Below are 10915 nucleotides of genomic sequence, written 5' to 3'. Positions count from 1 at the left end.
GCTTACTCTGCCCTTTACCTTAATTCCTTTCTCTAAGGGTGAAGCTGGGGTGATTTAACTCTGCGCAGAGGGAGGTCATGCTCTTTCTTGCCTGCTCCCCTCTTGGCCAACCAGTCCCTCATCCTTCTTTTTGGCTGGCTCTGGTGCTCGTCAGGTCTTTCATTGAGCTGGATCAGCTTCTGAAGCCAGCAGGAAAATTATCAAAACTGCCACCTTAGCTGTCTTCAGGCCAGTGATCTGGCCTGGCCCACCACAGGGCTGACCTTCAGAGCTGGGGCAAGGAAAAGGGCAGGACGGAAGGAGAGGGAAAGCAGGAAATGACCATTCATCTCTGGTCTGCCATTAGTTTAAGTGGTGAAGTGTAATTTTACCCTAAAATTCTCCATTAATTTGACTGAAATTAAAATTGATATGACTAAGATAAAATATAGCGTAAGAATAAAAGAGCCACATGCTGCCTTGCTGTCCATGCACTGAGCTAGTCTTCATAATAAAAACACAGGTTTTTGTGCATAATGTCAAGCACTAAGAAACTGAGTTTTGAGGTAGACACACTTGTGCTGTGACTTTGTTAGGCTCCTGAAAAATCCACTACCTTCTGTTCTATTTTTGATATGAGTATCAACATTGTCGTTTATTTTTCCTTAGATGCCTGAGGTCACAGGAAAAGAAAGTTCTGAACTTTCACTGTTTACCTGTTAATGATAATGTACGACAGCTTAATAGCATAATACAGGCTTTGGAGCCATAAAATCCTAATCCTTTTTTCATTGTTGGAAATTTTCTCTTTTCTCACCCCATTTCCATTGCCTTATGGAACAGTATAAGTTGGTGTAACCCTACCTACAATCACATTAGAAATGATGTCTGAGAGAGGAATTTTCTCCTGTAAAGGTGTGTGGCCAGATTAGTTTTGCCTGTCTAGAGAAATCAGAGGGCTAAGCTGTGCTGCAGAGGTGCTGGCTTGTGTTATGAGTTGTATGGTTATTAATTCCTGAGGAAAAATTGCAGTCCTTGACAATCAGTCTTTGGGAGATGTATCATTTACTACAAATTATCTAGTAATCTAATAGAAATCTACTGAGAAAACATTTTAAATGTTGAATGTCAAGCACTATCATTTCTATACAGCACGCTTGTTGCCATTAAAATAAATTTAAAAATCCCTCCTTTTTTCCTTCCTTTTAAAAATACTAATGCTTTTTTCAAAGACTGGCAAACTTCTCAAACCATACCATAGAACCGTAGAAGGTGCTTTTTTTTTTTTTTTTTTTTTTTCCCCTAGATGCTTTACTCAAAAATGCAGCTCAACACATTCCCTTACAAAACCACCCCAAAATCTTGGGGTTTACCTTTTCTCATTTCTAGATTATGTATGTTTGGATGCTCCAGCTCTCACATTGTTCAGATAGACTACCTTTTTCCTACTATAAGCTTGCTCAGCCTTGATGCCTGTTTGCATGAGAACTGTCTGTGGCAGAGGAGGATACTGCACTATGAGCTAAGTATTTAACCTAGCTAATGGAGCCTGCAGCTACCCCACAGCCCCACAGAGCTGACTTTAACTCAATGAGACAATCAGAAGAGGGTTTCCATTGTTCATGTAACAGAAATAGGGAAAGAGTAAATTAAAAAAAAATTGAGGTATCACTATTGCTGTTTTGAAGCTGTAAAACCATATGTATAGTATTGACAAACACCTGGAAATCTGTTGGCCTTGATTATAACAATCCTCTCATTCTGAGTAACATGCAGCCACCCAAACCCAAGAGCAAGAATACCAGTCTTGATTTTCAAACTAACCTTAAAAGAGAGGCCCAAACTCAAAATAATATCTTAGCTGATGAGCTGAAAAAAACACTGTGTTCACTTGAGTCCTAGGGAATCTGCTGATCAGGAGTGTCATACACAGAGAGAGGCCTGTATGTTCGAAGTAGTGGATAGGCTCTGCCTTTCTTTCCAGTTTATGGTGCAGGATCTTAGAGTGTAGGAAACAGCTGTGAAATGAGCATGCAAAATGCTTGCTTGCTGCTTTTGAAGAAGCACAAATCTCTGTTCTGCTCCTCATATGGGACTGAACACAGTGTGCCAGAAAGTGAGATAATACTGACCTTCTTGTTCCTGAGAGGTCCTGGGGTCATGGGTGTTCCACATCACAAATAGAGAAGCCTTAGGGTGACTTCTGTTTGCACTGCCTTCTCCTGATAGACCTTCAGCCTCCAGGATTTATATCCTGAAACCAAAGATCCTACTGAGGAGGTAGGCAAAAGAGAAAGAAAATCATCAGGTAACCACTAAACTCAGTTTTGGATAGACTAACTTGGAGAGAAGAGCAATAAGCAGCTTTGCCTTACAGCAGGGCCTAGCACTGACAAGTGATTTGCACCTAAGTAGAACTCTATCTTTAGTTCTTCTTTCTTTAGCTCTGTTTTAGTGTATCATTCTTAGTTCTGGCTTAGCAGGACTTTGGAAATATGCTATATTTATGCTGCATTTCTTTTGTGTTGCTTTGATACAAATATTTTCTTAAGCTGTGAAAAAGCATGTAATTCACAGTAGCACTAAGGCAGCAGATAAAGGCAGCTCGGCCCTGAGATGTCCATATCTAGATGGGATGGAGTATTAATTTTCTGTATCCTGTTTCATCTTTAGAGACCACATATGTCTATAAAACATTAGAAAACCGTTAAAGCAATGTGACCTCCTCGGGGTGATAATGCTATATAAAGTAAACAGGATGAAAGAGGTCCTGGTAAGCATACGGGCTTGGTGGTATCAGTTACAATGATACAGATATAAATGCTTACAGTTCTAGTCTAAAACATGAAAAAGGCCTGCCATTTGGTCAGTCCACATTAAATAAACTAGAGATAGTGCTTTGATGTACTGATCTTCTTTTCCTTTGAGGGTACCTATTTAAATCTGGCAACACCTTGCCTGTAATGATGAACAGTGAGGGTCTGAGCCTGCTTTCAGATTGGCAAGCAAGGTCAGATCACAATCCCAACGTTAATGAAGTTACACAAAGCCTGTAAGTCTCAGTGCTTCTGGCATCAGAGAGGAAAAACATGCAGCTCTGCCTAGCACAGGCTCACAGCTCTTGACGTCTGCTTTGTTTCACCTGAAGTTATCTCAGAGAACTTCTCCTGCCCCTCCTCAAATTATCCTCTGCTCTGCTTAAGCCAGATGTGCTCTTAACAACTTTTGTTAATACAGTAGTGTGAGCTGGCTGTGTAATTTATTTTTTATGGTACTTCTACACGGACAGATTCCCTAACATACTCTTAGTTGAAACATCAAATTCTTTTGCCAGCATAATTTCTTTCATCCAAGGGATGCATGAGGCGTACTTGTCAATATGCATTGCTTCTGCACCAGAAGGATTGCTAATAGAGCTTCAGCAGGAAATCATTTCATTTCCTAAGGAGAATGGGTCTTCAGCTAGGTTTCTGTTTAGATGGTTGTCAGGATAGCAAGCTCTGTTGACAACCCGGGAGATACATTACATACCTGTTAAAGTGAGCTTTCTAGCTGGTAGAAATCCTTTAACTGAAAGTGACTGTCCATAAACTGAACTTATACTGTTCAAAATTTTGGGCATCGCTCCACAAAGGTAGCTTCAAAAAAAAATTACTTTTAAGGGCTTGCTTCAGATAAAACAGTGTCAGGGCAGCATTTCTATGGGATACCTTAGGAGTGAAACCTTTAAATCTGTGAACAATGTTTTTCGTAATGTCTGAGTATTTTGGAAGAATGACTGTTGGCTTTGTCCCTCTATATACATTATTTACTAGGGATAAGAAATAGTGTGGTTGTTTTTTAGTGCTTTGGGTTTTGATTTGGTATTAGAACTGAGATTGTGGTTGACAGACCTTCAGTATAGATCAAGCCAAAGAAAACCTTAAGCATTTTGGCAAATAAAAATGATTATATTATTAAAGCCTATTACTCATAAAATAATGTTGGCAACATTCTTTCTGATTTTACATGAGTTTAGAGAAGGAGAAGCTAGGGAATTAAATTGTTACTGTTTTTGCTAGAAGAAAGGTTTGTTGTTTGTTGTTGTTGTTTGTTTTTTAATTGGAAAATTGGAAATACTTTACTTTTCTGTTTGTTTGTTTATTTTAATGTGAAGGGAGATGAACAGTTGTTTTTTGAATAGTTATTTCAAAATAATAGCCAAACCCTGAGAATAGTTGTTTTCTAAAGTTTCAATTCATCTTTTCTAACACTTTTTTTTTTTTTTTAGAATGACAGTTACGTTCACAAATAACAACAGTCCCTTCTAATTTTTTTATGGTGAATACATTACTTATCAATAAATTTGTTCAGCTAATGCTATCCCATTTTTGCTTTTTTCATGTTTTTCATGACAGAAATTGAAGTAATGAAACCAGAAATACTGCTAATTTTGTTTTGTTTTGTTTTTGTGTGTTTGCTGTTGTTTTTAATAAATGAGTTTTAATGTTAATGTGTATCTAATTAACAAAAGAGAACAGATGTAATAACGTTTTCATTCTTTTGACCTTAAAAGGCCTCACACAAAAGTATTTTGCTGTTAATTTTTCTTGCAGCAAAGCAGCCACGTAGCTAGAATTCCCATTTTATTCCCCCAGATAAGAAAGCTGTGTTGTTCTTTGGTGTGGGTATTAACGTTAATAATGTTTAATTTTGACATGGCAGTAATATGATTTATTTTATCCATGTGCCTAGCACTAAGCTGTCAGATACTTTATTTCTTCCTAGTTCATACATGAATATTCCAAGTACATCTAAAAGACAGATGATAGCAGTGAAAGTCTGTATTATTTTATGTAACAGCCACTAGCATAAGGAACTTGGCTCATGGCTCATCTCTAGTGCATTTAACCATCAGAAAGGCTGCTTGCCACTGTGAAGTAACATTTGAGTATTGACTGGGTATTGATTTCAGTGTGACTGACTACAGTTCCATTGATTTCAGTGGGATTTGGGCATTTCTGAAAATCCTACTTGACATCTAGCTATGATGTTAGATGCCAAATTGTCTTAGGAAAGCCCTGCCTCTTGCACGCTAACATCACATTTTTAAAATTCAGTGTAAGTTCCTGTGTGCTTTAGGCAGCTTTGAAAGTTCTGTCTGCTTGACAGCTCATTTTGGGGAAGGGCATATATTGCCAGATTTTCTAGACCTAGAGCCTATGTAGGCACCACAGAAATTATCTGGTATAGATCTTGTTCTTTGATTTTTTTCCTTATCTGTATACATTGCTTAAAAATCAGACTTGTAGAATAGAGTGGTTACCACAGCACAAGTACATACAAGTGAGTGGAAATGGATCAATTATCCATGTACATGCTCTTAGGCCACAGAAAGTGCAAGATTGTAGGGATTATTTTAAACCCCTTCCCTTTCAGAGGGAGGGGATCTCAAACTATCTCGCATTTGATGAAAAATTAAAGCACACATAGAAATTAGCTTAGCTAGCATGTGGTGATTTGGTAACTCACTGTAAACGTGAGGATGTCTCAGCTCTTCAACTGCACAGTTTAAACGTATATCTGGATTCCAAATACTGTCAAATAATGTGCTTTGATCAAGTATTTGACCTAATAATGATTTATGGGTATTTGGGAAAGTTCAGTACAACTGCTTCAAATTCTAATATATCCTAGAATCTGAGAGTGTTTGAATGTTTTGTCTGTATCCATTTTTTAATTGTTTGCAGACTCCCCTTTTAAGCCACATTATTTATTTATTTATGGCACATAAATCCAGCAGTCTGAAGAAGAATGGAACAGAGCTGTGATAGCTGATTACTTTTTGTATTCTTTTATTGGCAGGATAATTAATGTCAGAACAATAAAATTTGCATGCGGTTGTTTTGGGATGTTAGGCATGTCTGTGTGTTAACATGCAATGAAGATATTTTTATTGCTTTTCACAGCTCTTGGTGTGTACAAATTGCAGCTCAACTTTGACAGATCAGCTAGTGGTCGATCTAGACTGCATGTCAGTTCAATAATGAGGATAAGAAGACACCAGTACTCCATCTGGACTGGAGTCTGCTCTTTTTAAATACTCCTATTGATTAGACACCGTGGAAGAATATGTACCATATATACGCGTCTTATTCCTGCGGTATCTCAAAAATAAATTTCTGTTAGTCTTTTCACTCTCAAGAAGTGAATTCAAAGGGTCCAATATACACATTTTTTCCTAGCAGGAGAGGAAGAGAGAGGGGGAACAAGAGTAAGCCTGCAAGCTGGTAAAACCATTAAAAGAAAATAATGTCGGGACAGGGAAGGAGTTCATGTCTCCGTGTTTCCTTTCATAACGCATGATAACAGTCATTCCACCTGTGTCATCCTGACTGTTTCTCTTGACCACAGAAGCCACTGCCTAAAAAAAACCAACCAACCAACCAAACAAAAAAACAAATAATAATTAAAAAAAAATCATATGAAGAAATTAACACATCTATTTATTTTTTTTTTCCTCTTCTTTTGCTGCCACTCAAGCCAACTTTCCTTTCCACTTGCCTGGAAGCAGCTGCGCTTCCACTTTTTAATTGGAGAAGCAGTGCTGCTTCATATGAGTAGCATTGGCTTTTGGCAGCTTGAGATGTGTTAAATTCAATCAAAATACCCATGAGCAGCAGAGAAATCAGACATTTTTTTCTTCCCACTCATTACTTGTGAAACCTGAATCTTTTCCCAGGTAGCAAGCACTTCAATTTTTAATTCATTTTTTTAATATTTTCTGCATTTAACCAGGTTAAGTTGAAGAAAGACAACATTTTATATATAAGGTGAGTTTGTGTAGATGAATGAAATTATTTTGAGAAAACTGCTTATTTCCCACCTATCATTTCTCAGGCTGGTATGTCATTGTTATGAAATGTCATGTCTCTTTACAGACTGCCTGAAACTGATTGACATAACTGGAGAGGATGCCTTGGAACTACTTCATGGGAGTTGAGGGCATTTGGAAAAAAAATTCACTTGTCTAAAAAATCACAGTTTGAAGGTGGGGGGGGAGGATTAAATGTCTCGGCACAAAAAAATTATGTTTTGAGGCATGTAATTTTTTTAAAACTGTTTCATTTCCAATTCAAGATGATATTTCAAATTAGGGGAGGAAGCAGAATGCCCTTATTTCTCATTTTGACACTGTTTTCATGAATAAAATAGTGGATAAGTCTAGTCATTGGCTAAATTGGAAAATATTTAAACTGTCAGGAGAAAACAGGTTGCATGATTTTGTCAAGGCCTTGTGCATGCTTTTATGAGCAACATCTCTATACGTCAATCTTTAAATATCCTATTCGGCACCCATTTAAGTTAACAAGTCTCTCTAACTAATGTTGAATAATGGAGAAGGGACTGGCAGAAAGAAACGAAATCTGTGTCATGGAATTGGATTAAAAAAAAAAAAAAGTTGGAAAAGCAAAGCTAAATCATAAAACCTGTCTAATTCATCTGATGTCAGAGGAATATGAGGCTGGAATGGATCACAGAAGGGATGTAGTTGAAAGAGACATGGCTTATTAATGATTTTTTAACTGCCATCAGCTGCAACATCCTGCACTCAGCTTAGCTAGTTCTACTGTAATCTATATCATATCTATACCATCTACCCTGTGCAATGCGTTTACATCCAGAATGGCTTACCTCTCAGAAAAATTATCAGTAATAATACTGGGGAGAGCTGGGGGCACACGAGGGAAAGAGGACACTTAAGTACCACCAAGCACAATGAGAAGATATGATAGTGCAGGCAACTGAGCAAGGAAGATGTAGACAGATGTCCTGGCACAAAGGGGAGGAGAAAGGGGGATATAGACCATGGTCAGCAGAGGGTGTCCTGGAATCCTCAATTGTTCAGTAGCTTTGAAGCTATATATCCTTGGGAGAAGATGTAACATGATGAAGCTTGCATCCCTAGTCTATTAGAATGCTGCTCAGCAAAATCTCCATTACTGTCTTCTCCAGAATTGGACATCCATCCAAGCAACAGAAAAGTAGTCTTAGTGCTGTTCAGATCCTCTACATAAATACAGTTAAATATTTTATTGATAAATATTTTACTTAGCTGTTATACAGGAACACTTTGGTGTGTCATAGAATATGTATAAGGCAAACATTTTGCCTGAAATGATAGCCTGTGGATCTGCTTGGGTTTGTTGTACTAATTTGTATTTAGGACATACTCTCCAGGAGAAAAAATATCCAACTACAAACATATGTCTATTTATATATATATGGAAATGTATAGGAAAAAGAGAGTAATTTTCTTGTACAATACAGATTTCTATTTGTTTTTTGTTTGTTATATTTTAATTTGCAATGATAAAATTAATTGGATGAACAGAACAACCCCCAGTCAATTTTCATATGCATATATTTAAAGCATCTCAAAGCAGAATAGAGGGATAAGATGAAAGTGGGAGAAGGTGAAAGGAAATAGACCACATATAGATGTGGTCTTTATGATGTAATATTTTATTTAGTTTTCTATTATTGCTGCAAAATCTTATGGAACCCCCTGTGTCTGCCAAGGGTATAAAAGAGGGAAGAACTTGCCCCACATACTTTTTAAAGTAATGAAGGGGGCTTTTTGAACTGTGTACATCAGTGTGTCTACTCTAAAGGACAACAATCGATTTAGATTTCTTTCCTAGACTAACAGATCTTGGTTCCCTCTAGAATCAATAGAAGTAGTAAGACTGCCATTATAAGTATTTAACTTAAATGTTGTGTCTACCTCTCTTTGAGTGTTTAAGGGGTCATAGGCTAACTGGTCCAGCAGACCTTGAATTAATTGGTCTGACTCATTCAATGCTTTCTTGAATTTCAATTTAAGTACCTACAATTCATTCATCTTAGATGTCACAGATGTCACAGTAGATAATCTCTCTACATATTTGTTTAGTCCCTTTCAGCATATTCTTTAAAAGGAAGAGCATTCACCTACAAGACAAGACAGCTTGGAGAGAAGTTGGACAGCTTGGATGTATTTGTTCCTGGTGTAGCTTTGTCTTCAGTGAAATCTGTAAAACTCACTTTTGCTTCAATGGGAATAGAGGCTGCCAAGCCAGAATGCTTGCTTGAAAATTGTTCTGTTATGTCCGCTTTCAAGTGTCTCAGTTCAACTGTAAAACAAAAACACCGTGATGCCCAACAGGCACTGTTACAAAATGAGCAGAATAAATCTGTGAGCCAGGATCTGGTATTTATGAAGATGTTTTTGATCAGAACAACATATGGCAAAGGGAAATGAATTGAGGCTGATGTTGAACTAAGTCTGATGAAGACTCTTGCACTGATTTTCCCACCAAAAGTAGAAAGTTCTGGATGAGGAGCAACTTCATAAAGTAAGGCCAGCACATCAGGCTCTGCAGATCTGATACAAATGAAGAAATAGCTTCAACAAGTGTCACAGTAGTTTCTCAGGCACAATACTTTAAAATTCTGGCAAGTACGTCTCCACCCAGAAATTCATAGGCAGTCGGTGTATAGGTTACTGGAGATCTATAACTTCCTCAGTATCTGAAGTCGCCCTGAAGCACAGGGTGGTGGATTAAGAACTGGGTGGCTGCTATGCTCAGGTGTTCAGGTGGTTTGTAACTGGCATCACACAGAGGACTTAGCTACTCTCAGTACTGCAGAGAGGAAATCCTGATGAAAATATGGGGCCACAAAACAGAGAACAGGATGAAACTTCTTGCAAACAGGGGAGGCCTCCAGAAACATCAGTCTACCACTTGCCTACAGAACAAGAAAATAAGTAGGTGTGATAGATTTGATGGCTGTTCTGCAACTGGCACCTCCAGCATTTTCCACCAGGTGAAAAACCTGACTGTGAGACATTTCTCAGGTGTCCAATAAAACCTTTAAGAATCTTATTTTGGAAGAATCTAAGCAGGGGTGAACTTGATTTTTTCCAGATGCTTGTCCACCTCTTTTCCCTGTTCTTTTGATATATCCATATACAGTTCACTTTCTCAGTTTAATCTCAGAGGTTAATTTTTTTACTCAGAAACAGTACAAGAGAGCAAAAATTCTGTTGTGGTGGTGGTGCTCATGAAGTAGACATAATTTAATAGCGTTGTTTTCTCAGACTGGTAGTATTCATTTATATTGTCATGGTGTGACACTCTAGACCAGCGGCATGAGTTCACACCTTACTCCAGTTCTGTGCTGAAGGTTGTTCTCAGTTGATAGAGTTATAAGCAACATTTCACTTCATCATTCAGGCTGAGAAGCTGCAGGTCATCAGATATTAACACTCATTCATTGCTCTCTTCTTTGCTTTTAGTTAGAGAAGTTAGCATGCCTCAACTACACTGGTGGACAAACTGCATTCACACTACCCATGTGCTGTATCAGACTTGGAACACTGCCATTTTTTTTCTAGCAGGTATTTGGCTTTCAAAGAACTCATTTTTGTAGTTTAGTTATATGTGAGGAAAACATATACATGTAACTAAAAGAAGAACTTGGACATACCAGGGAGAGATCATTCAATAAAAAGGTAATATTTTCCTGGCACGAGAGATATTACAAAAGCATTTAAAATAGCCAGGTAAGGATCTGACCATACTCTTCCTAAGTAGGACTGCATATGCATATATAACCTTGTGGGACTGTGAGGACAGAAAATTAAGCTTCAGATCTACACGCAGCCTAGATATTCTAGGAATGATGCCACAGGCAAAAGGAGGGAAGCTGAGGGGAAGAAATAAAATATTTCTAAAATTCCATAATCCTTGTTATCGTCTATATTAAAGTGAACTGTTACCTGTCCACAAGAGATAAAACTCCTTTTTTCTCTTTTGTTATAAGAATTCATCCACCCAGAAGAGGAAGGAATTTATTCCCTCCAAATTCATTCCAAACAAATAGTAATTAGAGAAAAAAATAATAATATTAA

At 37.6% G+C, this 10915-nt stretch overlaps 1 long non-coding RNA gene across 1 annotated transcript; it reads left to right on the top strand.

Moving 5' to 3' along the window:
* The first annotated feature begins 1980 nt into the window (after positions 1–1980).
* Positions 1981–9207, top strand: LOC311432012. Its single transcript, XR_014689775.1, has 3 exons — positions 1981–2259; positions 6757–6791; positions 8915–9207. It is a non-coding gene; the product is annotated as an uncharacterized lncRNA (long non-coding RNA).
* The last annotated feature ends 1708 nt before the right edge of the window (positions 9208–10915 follow it).

Source organism: Aythya ferina (genome assembly GCF_964211825.1).
Source record: "Aythya ferina genome assembly, chromosome: 2".
NCBI classification, from domain to species: Eukaryota; Metazoa; Chordata; class Aves; order Anseriformes; family Anatidae; genus Aythya; species Aythya ferina.
Note: the sequence above shows the minus strand (reverse complement) of the source record. Positions and strands in the feature narration are given on the sequence as shown.